Raw genomic sequence first — 18,295 nt, forward strand, 5'->3', positions numbered from 1 at the left:
TAAGACCAAGAATCATCAAACTCAGAGACTAAGACCTGTGTTTTCTGTTGAAAAAAACCTCAAGTCCTGAGTTTTCCAGACTTGAAAACAGGTTCACGGAGCTGTTTTGGGTGCTCTAAAAATGAAACACAGTCTTGTGTCTTTGGGGTTGGGAAAAGGGTTCCTGGGGCTGGGCTGTGGAGTTGGAGCAGAGACCAAGTCCTGTATGTTTGGGCTCAGAAACTGAGACTGAGTCATCTGTTTCTGAGCAGGAGGGTGGGAGGGATTGGGAAGATGTTGTGTTCCAGGTAGGCAGGAGGTGGGCAGGGTATGTAGACCTCTACCAGGGGTGGGGGTTCGGTCATATTGGTCCCCAAAGTTTGAGAGACCAGCCTACAACAGGCTGAACTCAATGTCTGAAAGAGTCTCTGGGGAAAAAGACACTTTTCATACTGTTTTTGTGTGTCCAACTCTTTATTCAAGGTGTGTACAACAGCTGGAATAGTCATTAACTCATTAGTTCACATTTAGACAATGCACAATTATGACAGCTCATATTCCTAAGACAGTGATTGATTTATGACCTTGCCAAAACCCACACTGCTACAATGAGCAGAAGCTTTAATTAGCTTAAAGATGGGCAGGGCTACCCCTGGACAGAAGCAGAGCAGGCAGCAGCATTGTCCTCTGCACAAGCAGCCTGGCTTCTTCCTCAGAGATTCAGGAAACCCTGGGCAGGTCTCTCCCTGTTTCCTTTCAAGGGCAGAAATGATGTGTCCCAGCACATGTATGGTTCCTGCTAGGCAATTTGTGGGAGCAGTGCCACTGGCCCAGTTGCCCACACTCACCAAAGACAAACTCAAGACTGAACCAGCTCCTCCACTCCGGGAAGGAAGGCACTTTTCCAGAAAGCAGCCAAAGAGCATCTTCAGTTTGATATGTTACACTTTTACAATACTTTCTATGCTTATTAACTAATTATTGAGTGTTTAATAATCAGACAATATTTATAAACTAGTAATTCATTACTATTTATATATTTGTAAGTTGATTATTCAACACATACTCAATATTAAACTATGCTACTTATAATCAAGTGATGGCAGCAATTTATTTACAACCATGTCAAGAGCTCCCTCTGGTATGACAACGAGCAGGAGTTGCACTCCTACCCCCATGAATGTGGTAGGAGCCAGGCAGGATCAGGCAGCACATGGGCAGTTGCCCAGCACAGGCCTTTTGCCTCTGCATTGGGCACATATCCAAAATATGCAGGAATATGAGTGGTGTGTTTCATTTTTATGAAGGTACTGTTGCCCTTACCAGTGTGACTTTCCAGTATCATTAAAATTAATAAGGTGTTGATTAGCAAAGCAAGAAGGAATAGCAGTAACTCTGTTACTTCTCAGCTTTTCAGTTTGCAGTCTCATATGTAGCAAACTTAAAAGTTGACTTAATCTGAGACTGTTGGGTAGTGTAAGATATTGGTGTATCTATCAACACAGTGTAGAAATTTTAGGGAGATGCAGGCTGTGACAAATGCCATTTGAATCATTATTCAACTACACAATAAAGCTACAGCATTTTTACATTTTACATAGTTACTTAGGTATAACTAAGAGGGTGAAGCTGAATATGCAAGTAGAATACATGAAAGCTCCTATGCAAATTCTAGCTAGTAATGATGGCCTGTTGCAGACGCTAATCACAACAATGAGAACCAGATAACAGCCCAGGAAGCCCACTTAAAAAGTAGGAGAAGACTGCAACTTCAAAAAACTAATAGTATTTTTAATTGGAAAAAGCCCCTAACAATCCAAAACAAATGCCCAAATAATGAAACAAACGAAGACACTGACAAAGTATTCAAACTTCAGGAGCAGATAGTCTTACAAAGTGATTCTGTAAGTCTCCATCAACTTCTAGGAAAATGCTCTTAACCCAAGCACTTTTATGGCGTACTGGGGCTCTCTGGTTTGCTGTACCTCTGTAGGATTACGCTCTGCAAGACAACATTTTAAAAGAAGCAGCTGAACCTAGTCCTCAAGCTATTGATTTTAGTCATGTTCTTTCAAGAAAGTCTATGTAAGTACTGAAGAAATCTCTGAGGGGAGAATAATTAATAGGAAAATGTTGATTCTTCTGTAGTAGAAGAAATGTTGAAGGAAAATGGTTGTTTTGGGCAAACTCTGGCCAGCAGCTCAGCCCCACACACCTGCTTGCTCGGAATCAGAAGAGTAAAAGTGAAAAAACTTGTGGCTTGAGATAAAGACAATTTAATAGCTAAAGCAACACCGTGGAAGGAAAGCAAAACAGGGAATTCATTCACTGCTTTTCAGGGGTGGGCAGGTGTTCAGCCACACTCAGCAGAGCAGAGCTCCACCATGAGTAATAGATACTTGGGAAGAAAAATGCTTCATGTCACCTCTTTCCTTCTTCTTCCCCCAGCTTTTACTGCTGACCATGAGGACATGATATGGGACATCCCTTTGGTCAGTTGGGGTCAGCTGCATTCCCTCCCAGCTTCTCATGCACCCCCAACTTACTCAGCAGCAGGGCAGTGTGAGAGGCAGAAAAGGCCTTGATGTTTATAAGCACTGCTCAGCAGTAGCTAAAATGTCCCTGTGCTATCAACACTGTTTTCAAAACAAATACAAAATATAACCCTTATAAGGTACTATGAAGAAAATTAACTCTATCCTGGCCCAAACTAATAAAATAGTAGAGGATAATCTTACCTGTTTATAACTGAGGCTTAAGTATTGCATTTCATGTTTCCTGAGGTTGACACTACAGCACATGATTATAAGTCATAGGTTAAAAGCTTCCTGTGAGGGAAAGGAAGATGGTAAAAATCTGAGCCTAAATGTAGCAATTGCAACTGTAAACATTATCTTTTTGTTTTTATAGGCCAGAGATGGAACAAAAAAATAACAAACAACCTCATGAACAGCAGTTTAAGAATAATAGCTAATAAACTGAATAAAAGAATTAAAACCCCCACTTCTGAGTATGCTGTTAACATCTGACTCCTATGGAGTAAGAACTGAAATAGTCATTAACATCAGTTTTATCTTATTTTTAAATGCCTTCAATAAGTATTACAGGAGAGCAAGTAGTTAATTCCACCACATAAATATTAACAAGTACTCACTGACTAACTTTGCTTTAATGATTTCCATTTTTACATATTTATATGAGGAGGAAAAGGTGCAACACTTAGTTTATGGCCAAGACTGAAGTTATGGAAAGAAGAAAATAAGGTGTAAATTCAAGTGTCTCAGAGTCCATAAAAGAGAAACTCTGTTTCTGCCCACTATTAAATATGATCAAAATGGCCTGATCGTGAATATGTTTGTGTAGAAATTGTCAAGTATGTATATAAGTCTCTGTAGATATAATTTATGTATTTGCAAATGATATTTAAGTTGGAAGAAACAAGTGATTCAATTAAATCCAAATGTTTCCCACATGCAATCTGGTAAAGTATAATTTGTTATCATTAAGCTATCTTTGCAACTTCAGAAGTGAGAACTATACTTTCATGTCTTTCAGAAAAATGTTATAGAAATTAATGGTCCTTAAATAGGTAAAAGGAGTAGGTAAAAACAGATTAAAAGCAGTACTTGGCAGAGAGAAGAGCTTTCTCAATTAGAGACGTCAAAAACCCCTAAATTTGTAGTATGTGGGCATGTAACTTTATGAGAAAGTGTTATGAAATGACTAACCAGGTAATTGTAAAAATATAAAGTTATTCTATTCCTTTTCTGCATGCCAGCCGTTATTTTCCCATCCTTTGAGCCAGATAGTAAAATGCGTAGTATGTCAACTTTGCAGTATGACCAGTCTGAAGTTGCCGCCCTCACTGTACCCGCGTTAGAAGAGACTCCACCAGTGACTGAACTTGTAGGAATCTGTGAACAAAAGGGGAACACTCAGCACTGTGCCCTCAGGGACAAAACTGTTTCTAGGAAGTGACTGTGGGTTATCCACTGTGTCAAAATGTTGGTCTGCCAATTACAAGACATGATAACCTCCCAATAGTGCAACTTGTTCGGGCCTTTCAGCTGCACAGCTGTTGCATTTGGCCTTGTACCCTGTTGTAAACTGTCAGTAATATCTGCCATAGTGTGAACTGTATGTTGATGGTTGTGTAACTGCATCCTGGCTGCTGCATGTGCACAGTGTGAGCTTTCATCCTAGCAGTAAGCAAGAACAGGTCAGTGGGTGGGCAGTAAGGCTGAGTGTTGTCAGAGCATGCTGTGCTAGGGTCATTCCCACTGATGAGCTGTGCAGGTCTTTGACCTGTGCCATGTGCTGTGCCTCTCCCCTTGGAGTCTCACCACCTTGTGCTGACAGATACTGAAGGCTGCACCTGCTGGTGTTGTCATTAAGGTAAGAATTGTCCTTTCTTCTAGGTCTGGTCTGGTCTGGTCCTACAAGTTTACACACTTGTGCTAGGGAGCAAACAGAGTTTATAAGATACAGAAGATATACTAGAAGCTAATAGGTAGCCAATAAGTACTTCCCACCAATGCACCTGCATAAACCTTAACAGCCAATTAGTGCTGCAACTTCTGTGCTGATAAAGCACAGTCAGCAAGATTAGCTTTGTAGGTGAGAGAAACCAACTGGGAGATTGAGCAGGACCTGATGAAATTAGGATGCTTTTCAAAAGCCTTGGCACTTGACTTTCAGCTTACAAAGATCTCTTTTATAGCATGTACTCAGGTCTGCTTTGTGTGTGCATGCCTCTCTTTTCTAAGAAGCCTTAACTCAGAATAATATAGTTGGAGGAACCTGAGTATGGCTGGCACAGGCTAGAAAACATTGAATCAAAACCTTCCACATAAAGAGTATTTGATAAACCGAATCACCAGCAGCCCAGAAATTCAAATAGGAAGATCTGATAAACCTGACCAAAAATCCCACAAAATTCAAGTTTTCTCATGCCAGGGCCAGGGCTACCTGGTATTACCAGACGAATATGAAATGAAGCAGGACTTCCTCCTGTCTGAGTCTCAAGGAGTTTCATTTTGGCGTGCAGATGGACTGCAAGGAAGCTGCAACAAACCCAATATATGCATATAAAAATGTTTCTTGAGTTAATTTGAAAGGGAAGTGTCAAGAGTATTTCAAAGCAGCCTGTTGATTATTAGAGAAATTGCCAACATTTTTTAATTCCATTTTCATTTGACAGCCCCTTGAGTGCTACTGAGCTAGGTTCCTTTTCAGTAAAACAAAACCATTCACTGAAGCGCAAAGATGAACATCAGCTTCCTGGGAAGGTTAAGCAGATGGAGTGGTGGACATAGACACTGCCTGTCAGACTGCAGATGAGAAGTTTAAGGTGGGTTGTCCCTGCATTTGGCTTTGAGGATCTCAGGCAACTAATACTTGAGTTCAGGGAAAAAATTATGGGATAGTAAGGATAACATTTTTGGGTGAAATTCCCAAGTATTATTCATTACATGGATTTCTCAGTTCTCCTGTCACTTGGGCTGTAGTCAGCCAGATTCTGCCCACTTTCAAACATATTTAGGATCAGTATTTCAGCTTCAAGAAGTAGTTGAAATGCTATCTATTCACTCCAACAAACACATGAATGTGTTCGATATTCATTCGATGAAACACATCCATCACCCTGTCTTCATAGTAGCTCTTTGTGGGCCAAACTAACCACAAGATTTCTTATTTTCACAACCTCAAAATAATACCCCCAAAGGAAAAACTCAAGGAGCTAGTCAGAATTTTATTTCTTAAATTTTTATTGTTATTAGGCTTAGCTATCCTCCCCCCCTCCCCAAATTATCCCAGTAGCTGTCTTGTCACAGCAAAGATGTCCAAAGTTACTGATGTCATTCTTCAAAACCTAGAAAACCTGAATATCTCTAGCACTGCTGAAGGAGTAAATATCCCTTCAAAACTGTGCCCCACCAAAATACTCTAAGTAGCAGCGGTGAGACAAGAGGCTGATGAAGAGTGGCTTTATGTAAATGTTGCAGTCTGTGATGCAGTGAGATGTTCTTTAACATCCTCATGAGGGGAAGTGGAGGGGCAAATAGCAATTTCTTCACTCTCATGACCAGTGACAGAACTCAAGGACACAGCACGAAGCCCAGTCAGGGAAGGTTTAGGTTTGATATCAGGAAAAAGTTTTTCACCTGGAGGGTGGTTGAGCACCGGAACAGGCTCCCCAGGGAAGTGATCACAGCACTAAGCCTGACAGAGTTCAAGAAGCATTTGGACAATGCTTTCAGGCACATGGTGTGATTCTTGGGGTGTCCTGTTCAGGGCCAGGAGATGGACTCAGTGATTCTCAGGGGTCCCTTCCAACTCAGTATATTCTGTGTTTCTATGAACTAACCCCTTAGGCAGACTGCAAACAAGTAGAAATATCTCTCCTGTTTTGTACTCAGACAGGCAGTGGGCTACCTCTTGAGAAAAATAGTTGTCTCCCACAGGTCGTATTTCCTGTCTGCCATTAGGCATCCAGGTTCAGGCAAAATGAATGTCTAAACTATTTCTAGCTATTATCCTAGTGCCGGGCACATGCAGAATCACAAGGTGTTTGCAGCAGTCCAACTCTGTTGTTTCCCCTTCTCCCACAAAAAAATAGCCAACCACACTCTCATGTTGAAGAATATAAATCAGGATCTATATTTAAGTCCTCTCCCATGTGTATCTATGAAGGCATTACTTGTTTGAGGTGCAATTAGGTAGGTCATCTAGCTTGTCTACCCCAATTATTTTTGCTTCTGCATTTGTGCACCACTTTAAAACTCTTTCTTGATTTTGCTGTATGAGATATGACACAGAAGGAATCTGTCATGCTTTGACCTTTCTAGAGGGATGCCTGTGTGTCTTATAGTTCATGAAGGCAACTTTTTCCAATGTGAGAGGCCTGAAAAAGATGTTGAACTTTGATGACAGGTTGCTACAAAGAGCGTAGGATTTGTAGGGTGTCGTGGCAGTTTAATTCTCAAAGTTGAGGGGATTTTCTTGCTAGCAAAACCTGCTTTCTTGTCTGACATGTGGGTTCTATGGACTTGATGCTGAAGACATTGAGTTGTACTCTCAAAAGGACTTACGCATTACTGCTAGGATTTTTTTCTCTTAATGATTTAAGTGTCTAAATTCTGGTTTTGAAGTGATTTAGGGCAGAGTCAGGGAAGTATTTTAGAATCCAAAGTTATAAAGTAGCTCAGTAGAGGGATTATCAAAACGGCTCATAAATGCTTTCAAATCTCCACCATTGGGACCATTTTGAAGAAATGCACTTGCCAGCACCCTTGAGTTCCCTATAGTTTTCAAAAATTCAAGAGTTCCTAAGTGAGGAAGGGGTTATTTGAATATAGAGCACTGAAACAAATACAAATATCCTCCACATACAGCAGAATATAGTTCTGATTTGAAAAAGGGAGAGGGAATAAGGTTTATTTTTCACAAAAATATGAAAACTTTCATGCAAAATATAAATTAATCTCTTTAAAATAGATAAACTAGTCTCTATTCATCACTTCTCTTCCCATGGACTCTTGGGGGAAAGTAATGATTGACACAGCTAGGTAGGGAGGAATTGTACCTGAAGGCTGGGTAGCCAAGGAGGCAGGATGGCCTCCAAACCCAGGCAGTGTGCGACCATGGCATGTTACTGCCCACATCAGACCCAGAAAAAAATATCCCTGCAGCTTCCAAATCTATGATACACCCCTCTTCCCCATGAGACTCAGACAGCTCAGCCAGGCACTAAGTGGCTGCATTAGTGTGGGGCTGTGTGGTGGCATTGCCCTCCTGTGCCATTTAATGTTCTCTGCTTTGAGTGCTTCACCAGCACCACAACATGCAAGTATTTGGGCTTGGCATTTGGGCATGACTTCTGTTCTCCACTTCAGGTTTTTGATACTTGAAAGTCCCAGCCTTTCAAGTTGCTAGCAGCAACTCTTTGAATTGCTTATACATGCATTAATGGAAATATCTATCAGTTGTGACTGGAAAAAGTGCTGTGCTAAGTGTTAGAAGAGCCAGTAAAAATATGTCCGTGTATTTTTAGTCATCCTGGGATTAATTCCCAGGCAAGTCTTTGTTTACAATGCTATATTAACATGGAACAGCCATGTGGAATAGGGATATTCCTCCTGACAGCTGCTCTGCTTTCCTCAAAGCAATGGAGGGAGGGACTGATTCAAAATCATACCTGCTGCATTTCTGTCTCCCTCCAAACACCATCACAAGTGCAAAGGTGACAGCTACCCCAGTGCAACCCCTCTGCTTCTCACAGCTCACGTTGGTAGGCTGGGGACACATATTGTCATCTCCTGCCAGGAGTGCCCCAGACAGAGACCTCAACCCTACCCCTGGGGAGACATGGTCTAAATGTTGCCCCATCACTCACCTCTCAGCACTATAAGGCTTGCAAACAGTGTGTCCCTTCATTCATCTGAGGGAAGCCACTTGTTTTAAGGTGTGGTCATTGGCCTACCCATGCTCTCCACTATGTTCATTTAGGACACTGTCATTTCCTAGAGCAGAAGACAAAAATAAATTGAGTGTATCAGTGACAAACATGACATCTTTTGAAACTGCTGATCTTCATTTTACATATCTGAATTTTTAAAAGCAACTCTTATTTGCTCTTCCCCTGACTCCTGTTAAGTTCTGATCTCTGAGCCCCCTTTGATCTCATTCACAGGCTTGGTGTGCAGGAAGAGTTTCTTTCAATCTTTCCTGACTGCAAATACGAGGTCAGAGACTATTCTAGCCATCTCATTTCCAGAGAGGCAAAATTTTGGAAGACACCCCCCCCCCATCAATATTCTAGTCCTGCACTGAGGAGTCCAGCTCTTGAATAATGTCTGGCAACTGCAGCTTCTCTTAAGGTGATGTAGGAGAACCAACCACCATGCCAGCAACTTTTACAAGACCTTTGCTAAAATAGTCATTCATAGCTGTGCCTGCCTCGGTGGCTCACTACAGATATCATAATTGCTGAGGAACAGAGATGAACGGAACATGTGCCCTGTGGATACTGCCTTTTACCATTGCATTTTTCTGTGCAGGATTGAGGTGTTATTAGTAAGCAAGGATGAGGGCAGCTGTGTATCTCTGGATTCTTCTCATTAAATAAGGTAAGATAAGAAGCAAAGCCCACTTTAACCTGTCCCTTTGTCACGGCAGTAGGAGAACAAGCACACTGGACTGCCTTGTTCCCCCAGAGAAACCCAGGAAGCAGTAGAATGAGAGAAGTGCAATTGCCTAAAAGGATTCAGGTAGTCCAGACCAGTGGCTGAACTATTCCCCTGTTGTTATCCTGCCTTTACTTCATGCTGGGGATACAGGGCAGGGACATATCACCCACAATCACAGCCTGTATTGAACATTTTAGAAAAAGCTTCCCCACAAAGGAATTTTCTCCCCTACTTTGCCAACATGAGCATAGCCAGCCAAATGTTCAATCTCATTCTAAAAAGCCTGACATCTGACCCTGTTGAAAATTTAACAGTTTTTTTTCTTCCAAGTTATGCTGAGCTGCATAATAGAAGGGACGTTGTCAAAAGTTGCCATAGAAATGGGGAAAGAAAGCAAAAAATATTACAAAGAAAGATAACAGATGACACTGGGGCATGTGAGGTCATAAAACCCTGTCCCACATCTTGCTGAGCAGGGCAAAGTGACCTAAGCCCTTACAGGACTGAGGCAACTTAGAGAAATACAGAATAAACATCTGAAAAATCCCTGAAATGCAAGAAGTGTGTTTGCTAGCTTCAGCAAGCAGATCAACACTGCAAATATTCCCAGATCCATCTTCCTTGAGTTAGGCTTCCCAGTCCAGAATTCAGTTCCCTCAAAGAACATTAGCTGTGATTTACCTGCCTGAAATACGCCTATTTCCCTTGGTATAAATGGGCTTCAAAGGTATTTTTCTTGTTCAAGTGAGCAGATCAAATTTCTGTGAGCTCGCTACACATGGAGACTGGAGAGTTCCTTCTCTAGTCAGCCAGGCCTAACTTTACGTTGACCATAAAGTTTGTGAAATCATTCCTCCCCAGGCAATTGCTACAGGTTAATTACTTAACACAGAAATTATTTCTAAGCTGTTCTGCAGGTGACTTTTTGCAGATGATTCAAGTGATTCCTGCATTCATAAAACTTCTTGGCACTGGGAATTTCATGTTCCTTCAAGTCATCAAATCCACAGGACAAACCTCTAATTTCCTATTTGTGCTGTGCTGGGACCACTGCAGCCCACCTTTCTTTAAAACTCCCAAGGAATGTCTTAGTCTTCTAGAGATATGAAGAGAAAGAAGGTGTTTTCTGGGAGTAAATATGACTTGTAGGCAGGTATATGGCCTGACAGATGATTTCAGTTGGGGTGAAAGGAGTGTGGAAGGCTTATTGCTGAAGAAGGAACAGTCTACAGAAGCTCTGAGTTTCATCACAGCATTTCTCAACAACTGTGAGGAGTACCTAGAACACCAGTAGGACTTTGTGTTTTCAATGTCAGATTAAAATAGAGAAATACTCCGTGAAACCAATGGCAACGGACAGTAGAAATGAAATTGGAAGAAGTGACTGGGTTTGGGCCTTTTTGTGTGCAGAAATGTCTGGGTCTGCACTTAAGGCAGCATGGGGGATGAGACAGAGGAGGACTAGCCCACTGAACAGTGGACACTGTGGGTCCTGAGACAGGCAATACCAGCAGAAGACATGAAACTGTAACATGATTAGCTAGACTGGCCTATCTGCTACTGCAGGGACAGGCCAACCAGACTACAATTTCAACATAACCATCCACTTGGGACAAAAAAAGTAAAAATAAAAAAGGACCACCCTTAGCACTTTCCACTTCCACTGCTATTAGGAGCAAATAAGCATATATCATAGCAGCATTAGGTGCCTGGCATTCAGGTTAGCCATGGAAGGAGCAAGGGTTCAGCAGTCACTTGTATATGCTCCTTACCTCCCTTTCTAGTTTTTTTGCCACTCTCCAGTTATTAGATTCGGTGCCCTACTACATTTCAGAAAAAGCATTAAGCTATTCCAAATTTAACTTGAAAATTAAAGCAAAGTAAAATGACACTGAGAAATCCTAAGTACTTTTGCTCCCAAATGTATTTCTCACAAGCAGATTTTACTGACTTAAGTACTGTATGCATGAATTCTGGCTATATGATTTAATAAATGCCCCACAGATTGGTTTCGGTCTGTTTGTTTTCCTCCTAAAGGACTGCGCTGCCACTGCCTTCAGTTGAAGAGGATTTCAGCAATTCCAGTGCAGGGCTAACTCTAAAGCTGTTTTTTGGTGATAGCAGAAGATCTGTAGTCCTCCTTATGCTCACCTGTAATTCAGATGAATGTCCTGTGCTCCTAGATAAGCACAAAGGAAAGCATTTTCTATCAGAGAATGCTTTTGGGGAAAAAATGGTGATCTGGTAATACTACAGGTTTTTTTTTTTTTGGAGAAAGAACCTTTCGGTTTGCCTTCACTTTTTTTTTATGTCAGAGTGGGTCTAGGGAGGGAACAAGGTGCAGGATGGTAACCATCTAGACATCTCAGGTTGGCATGTTGGGTTGGGTTTGAGTTTTTTTTGTTGTTGTTTTGTTTCCTTAAACAAATACTTCTGTCATTCAATTCCAAGTGACTGTTCCTTTCCAAAAGTTCCTTTACATCTTACCTTAAAATGTCTTAAAACCTCAGCCAAATACCAAAAAAATAATAGCAATTAAAAAAAAAAAAAAGGAAAAAGTTTGCTCTAAAATATTTTAGTTGACTAAAACTTGGTATTTTCTGTCTATTTTGTATCGACCTGAAACAGAGTTTTTGTTTTTATTCTTGAGTACATAGGGACTGATGTATCTCTACCCTTCTGATATGTGTCTACAAGCAGAATTGATTAAACAACCCACAGGATCACAACTGAATTAACAGGCTCTGTCAAAATATGAGGAGATTCATTACCCCATTGGCAATTAGTTGCACATTTTTTCATCTTTCCTGTTTAATGTGAGAACAAGACAGGACCTGCAACAGACATCTGTCTAAGCGGAACCTGCCACAATAAATGTCCAGAGCTAAATGCAAAAGAAAGCTTATGAACAAAGCATTTTGTTTTGAGTCACTGAGAGGTCCTAGTAACAGGCTGCAATCATGCCAGTTCCTTTAAGCTGAATCTGACATCTCTCTCTTGTCTAAACAACTGAGATTTTCAGGGACAAAAAAATGATGGACAATCAAGAATAAAAATGCTGAATCAGAAGCTTCAGTAGTACTTTCATAGTCATACAGCAAGGCTGAGCTTTAAAAGGCAAAAATGTGTCAGCAGAGGAAAACAAACAATACCCTCTGAATTTTTAGGGAAAGCTAATGAAAGTGAGAAGATCTTGCATATAGGAGAGGGAGCACATGGGTGTTCAGCAAGAAGACGATGATCCAGTCTCAGTTGAGTAGAAACATTTCACTACCTGCATTTGGCACTGAAACTTTAGTATATTTGACAGGTTATTTTTACCAGATTTCCTCAAATAAGGATCAAACTATTTTAATTTCTTTTTTGTGAATACACAAGCATGAGTGCACACGACTGTTTCCATGTGTTACATTCAAGATACACTTAACAGAGGTTTTTAAAAACATCTAGAAAACAGGACTGAAAAGCAAAAATATCTGCTCAAGAAACAAAGTGCTGAGAAATTTCAATCTGTGGCGGGAACATCAGTTTTAATTTGGGAGAGGCAATAGATGTAATTTTGGTGAAGGCAAGAAAAATTAATATCACCATCATCTGTGTAAGATTTCTGCTGTCCACAACAGATGTACGCCAAATCCTTTCCTCCCAAAGTTAAAATTCACAAAATCGCACGTGGCTCCCCTTAAACTGCAGCTGCAGATAGAGACTAAGAAATACCTAAATCCAGACAGCAGCAGTTACTTATGGGTGATTGATTCCCAGCCCTACATTTGCTTTAGGCGCAGATCAGTATAATCCAGGTGAGCAGAAAGGAAGCACAAGGTGGAAAATTCTCAACTTTTTGTTCAGAGAGATATGTCCTACCCGTCACTGGGTAGGCAGCCCACAATCCTCTCCCTAAAGGGATTGAGGAGTGCAGTCCCGCTGCCTTGCAGGGAGCCTCATGCTCTCAAATCTCCTGAGCGCTTTGGAAAAAATCACCTACAGAAACATTAAGCCTTTGCTTTTGAAACTTCTTCTTAAGAGATCTGAAGGCTCACTTCCTATTAATTTTAATTCATTTCAAAATCTCTGGAAAGCCAGCAAACCTGGTTCCCAAGAGATCCTCTGAATGGGGACAACTTTGCACACATAGCCACCTCTGAAAGCAATTTGTCAGCTGCCACAGATGTGCAGGATGTACCCATGCTGCCATGACCAGCTTGGCTTTAGAGAAGCCTCTGGTGCTGCAAGAATAACAGAAGTTATCTAATATTGAATATTTTAGATTATCTCATCAGTTAACTAATGACTAATGGGAGATAAGCCTTTTGGCATTTTTCCTCCAGTTGTGAGCACTGAACTCTTGGGAAACTGATGCTGGGATATCTCAGAAATGGTTCTTCCCAACACTGTGCTGCAGCATCCCCTCAGGTAAATGTACAGCCACCCTCATCTTCACACTGATGGTACAATTGTACCCTGCAGTGTCACCCTTAACAGCAGAGCCTGATACAGCCCCTAACAGACTGATTCAAGCTCTGGGAGCAATACAGCTGCCCTGTTATAAATCCACCACCCCCAGAGTGAGAGCTTGACCCGCATTGAGCTCTCAGGCCTTGCTGCAAAACCATGTTAACACATAACCCTGCTCCCATATCCATCTGAGGGGCAGGGGTTATTAAGGGAGACCAAAGTCATGCTCTACTGAGAGGAAAAAGCCCATCCCGCTTATCAAAAAAAACAGTGCAGTCCCACAAGTCAAAGAGCAGTCCCAGAGGCAAGACAAAAATGTCTACACATCTCCCTCAATAATGAGTCCAACACCATTTCTAGAATTATGGATAACCACTCTCTATGGTGCTGTTATATGGAGAGAACAGCATGCTTCAAGGAGACTTACAGAAAACATTACAGAAAATATTGAACTTAATAAAAACAAGGTCAAGAATTTTGGTAGCCGATAGCCCAACTGCAGTCAAATTCACAAAAATTATTTTTGATGCTTTACATGTATGAAGAAAATAAACAAATATTCAGTAAATGTAGTAGCTAAGAAGCAAGGCTCAAACAACTAAGCACTTGCCAAACTGTGAAATAAGTTACCCTTTAACCTTTGTCTCTATTTTATATGCTTTATAGCTATAATTTGTAGCAGAGATAGATGTATCTGTCCTAGTTGTTGCTTGAAACATAGCATTATCACTACATAAAATACATTTGAAAGGAGTCAATTAAGATTTTTTAGAAATCATGCCCCAAAACTAAAGCTAAACATCTTCTGTTATAGACCCCTCCAAGCTGAGGAATTTTGTTGCCTAGGCAACCTGCTCACAGTGTATCTGTTCAGACTATCCTCACTGTTTTAAACAGAAATACCATCCATTTAATGCACAGCTGATTTTTAGCAAAAGGTATATATGTGTAATACATACAGATAGTGTATTTGTTTTGCATTAAGAAGCTGATTTGCTCATGCAGTACTCACAGAGGATCATATGAAGTGTAAATCTAAGGATGAGTGAATAAAAATGTAACGACGCTGAAGTAGCAGTAAAGCCTCATTAGCAGGGTGGGATTGTCAGCTGCATGGAGAGCCCGGCATGTATGAGACGGTCCTGCTGATCTCATCACAGAGATGTGAGGAATAATTGAGCAGTGTTAGAGGGAGTGTATACAGCTATTTTGCTTTGCTTCATTATATCCAATTAGAAACTGGTCAAGCAAGTGAATCAAATGACTTTATGATCCCACTTGAAGAGATACTGGCTAAAGACAGAATCATGCAGGTGTGTGAAAAGATTTCCCCATAAAAACACTCCTTTAATTTCATACCTAATTTTTTTTCAAGAGTCAGTAGTGCTAGCAAACGGTGTGGTGTTACACATTGTTGAATCCCTTGGCAGGAAACATCCTGGCATTGGCCAAGCACAGAAGAACCTAGGAGGTGTTCAGTGTAAGGCTCAGTACCTTCTGTATAGCTGGGTACGGCAGGTGATGATTTCTGTGAAGATATTAAAATTTCCTGGGCAAAGCTGCCCAAAAGATGTGAAGTGTCGCACTACCAGAAAAAAAACCCAAAAAAAACCAAACAAAAAACCTTCTGAAGAAGTTGGAACAGAGGGACTACAAGACCTCAGAGAAGAGGTTGGGCTGTAAGTAATCACAATCACCAGTGGGATTTGTATTGATGGGCACTGCCTACATTGAAAAAATGGGCACTGGAACAGTCAAGCTGACAAGGGAGAATCAACTTTTGTGTGAGTTTCTGCTTATCAGAGACATGATCTTTACAAAGGTATCACTTAGTGAAGCGATGCCAAACTATCTGCTTCTCAGATGATATGTCACCTCTTTAGCCCATTGAATCATTACCAAATCCCTTGTACTGCCTTTGCAAGGAGAGACCTTCCACATGAAGACAGAGAGAAATGGTTGGTAGTGAGACAGGAGAAAATCCTTAACCTAACTCTGCCTGGCATGGTTTTTAAATGGCAAACTCTGCTTTTGTATAGCTTAAGTTAGTTGTGGGAAGCCTTGTGTATCTTACAAGATGTCAAAAGACTCGAGGTTGTTCTAGGCAGTATATGGGACAAACTTCAGAGATGGCATCCCTGTGTGAGCATCAGTTAAATGCTGTGTAATACATCACAAGAGTGGTGACATTCCAGAAATACTTACATTTTTCCAGTTACTTTTATGTACTGTTATATGTTTGATGCCTAATACTTGAATAATGCACAGTAGTTGCACATGTGTAAGTGGGCAGGCTTAGCTGCAAGCATGGTTCCAGCAATTAAGCCATTTCCCCACATCCATAAATTCTACTTCAGAGTTGTTTGGGTGACAGTGCACCACTGATTCTACCTTCTACAGAAAGCTTGCAAAGCAAATCAATAGGACTGTACATTTGGAGGTCCCTGATGCAAAAAAAAAAAAAAAAAATCACCTGCCATAAATACTACCATGCCAAGATAACAGTTTGTTTTGGAACAAGATTATGCTAAGACATTGAATTAATTGACCTGATTTATTGCCCCTTGAAAAAGGTTATAAATTATGTTGACCTCAGCTTTTGTGTCCACAAATACCACTACCTAACCGTCTTTATTTTCCTTCTTGTAATTTTTTATTTGTTTAAAAGCCTTATTTGCTAATAAACCCCATACATTTACAATAATTCTCCCATCCTGCACTGCAGGTAAGGAGCATAGAAACAAGGAATACTGAGAAATTTAGCAGAGGTAAGTGGCTAATTAGATGATGACCTAGGCATTGGTTAGGTAATTTATGATCCTCAGAGTGCAGATATGCAAACAGTTCCTTTCAAATAAAGAAGATTTAACTTTTATTCTTCCTTTGATCTGAACTGAATTCTTTCACAGATTATTGAATCTTGTAGGGAGATGGAGGTTCTGACCTCTGTTTATTTATTCCATTTTGCTATTTAACTTCAGTTTGCTAGAAAAAACAAGGACAAGGCTGTGACAGTTCACAGAGATGCAATTTGTCTATTGAACTTAGCTTGGCATCTGTTAGACACACAAAGAAACAAAAGAAACTGCATAAATATTCATCTGCAAAGAAGTCAACCAGGATGCAGGATTTGAAGCATTATATGTTATTTTTATAATGATAATAGTGATTCATCAGCCCTAATGATACCTCAGTACATTGCCTGACTGATCTTTTACTCGTGTGAGTATAATTTATTTTTCCATTTTATGTCCTGCCTATCATTTGTTCCCAAAATAAGGAAGCAGATTTACATAATAGAATTCTACTTGGTAGTACTGGACAGGTTGGAGGTTTTTCTTTCAGGTAGTGACAATGTATCAGCTCGTTCTTCCCTTTGCATTTCATTTGAATAAAACCCATAATGTGACAAGTAGAAGATGGCACTGCCTTACAAACAGCTAATTGGGGGAGGAATTACGGTGTAGGCATGAGGTAGCAGAGACTGAGCTTTGAAATCTATCATCACCTCTTGAGAAAAAAAATACTTTTTCAGCCTCGTTTCAAAAGCTAGCTTTCTTTGTCAATTCTGTTTATCCTTGTAAATGAATCTTTTAATGACTTGTTTTTCTGGATTATATGTCTGCCAGAACACAGAGAAAAACTATCCTGTCTTACAAAAAGGCAGAGTTCAACTTAACACCTTACTACTACAGCTATTGCAGCTGATATTTTTAACATATTGAAGAAAGTCATATTTTTAAAAGTGCAGTATAGTCCTCAGTCTAACTGACTTTCAGTAGGTGCCTAAATCACTCAGGGTCTTTTTCATGTATGCCTGAAAGCCTCTGAAAGCTGATGGGGAAGGATAGCTCATTCTTCTAGACACAAGGAAAATTCTGACCTGAGCTCATAAATGTACAAATATTCTACAATGCATCACAAAATTGCCTACAAATCATCTGAGTTCCATTTAAAATGTGAACTGAAGGCTTGCTTGATTTGTTGGAAGAAGGTAAAGGGAGAAATACACAAATGCATTGTTGCACTCAAAGGATTGCAAAAAGATTGGGACAGATTTTATTCAAAAGAAAGGTACCCTTCCTTTTCCTTCAAAAAAAAAAAAAAAAGTGGAGATATTACTTGAAACCACCAAATATGCAAGAAAAGACTCTTCAAGACAAGCTGCAAGGGGTGAGTGAAGATGACAACTGGAGCACCAAAAGGTCTGCAAAGAGCTGAGATACAGCTACAGTCTGACCCTGCCAGGCTCTGCTAACCTCTGGCAACCCCAGTCCTGAGAGCAGATAATGTACTGAACTGTGCTTTCTGGGAGGACAGGAGCAAGGGCTCAGAGGGGCTGCAGAATCTCAGACCTCAGGGGCTTTTAAGTCTTAAGTGGACAAAGCCTGAAGCAAACATGTCTGGAAGCAGTGCTGGCCTTACCCTGAGTGGAAGCTCGACCTCTCCCTCCAGCCTTAGGCTTTCTAAAGGATCACAGCACACAAGTCAGCAACAGAGAAACCTGGTATATTTTCAATATGGGCTGAGTGATTTCGGCATCACTGTAAAACACCACTTATTCTTGCAGAAAACAAATGAGATTTTGATGAACTGTGCTGTCAAGGTATGTTCATTTCAGGTCTCTTGGGAGATGTTTTCCCTAACAGTCTTGTCCTGCCCAAACTCACTCC

The 18,295-nt window shown here is 40.6% G+C and overlaps 1 long non-coding RNA gene across 2 annotated transcripts in view; it reads right to left on the reverse strand.

The window, feature by feature from the left end:
• Positions 1-667: 667 nt before the first annotated feature.
• LOC116786016 overlaps positions 668-18,295 on the reverse strand; it is a 57,703-nt gene continuing 40,075 nt past the window's right edge. For both annotated transcript variants that reach the window (XR_004356797.1, XR_004356798.1), the window contains 3 exons: positions 8,375-8,501; positions 2,718-2,807; positions 668-905 (listed from right to left, as the gene is read on the reverse strand). This is a non-coding gene — a long non-coding RNA (uncharacterized LOC116786016). The remainder of the gene's footprint in view (positions 906-2,717; positions 2,808-8,374; positions 8,502-18,295) is intronic.

This window comes from Chiroxiphia lanceolata, chromosome 4, assembly GCF_009829145.1.
Source record: "Chiroxiphia lanceolata isolate bChiLan1 chromosome 4, bChiLan1.pri, whole genome shotgun sequence".
NCBI lineage: Eukaryota > Metazoa > Chordata > Aves > Passeriformes > Pipridae > Chiroxiphia > Chiroxiphia lanceolata.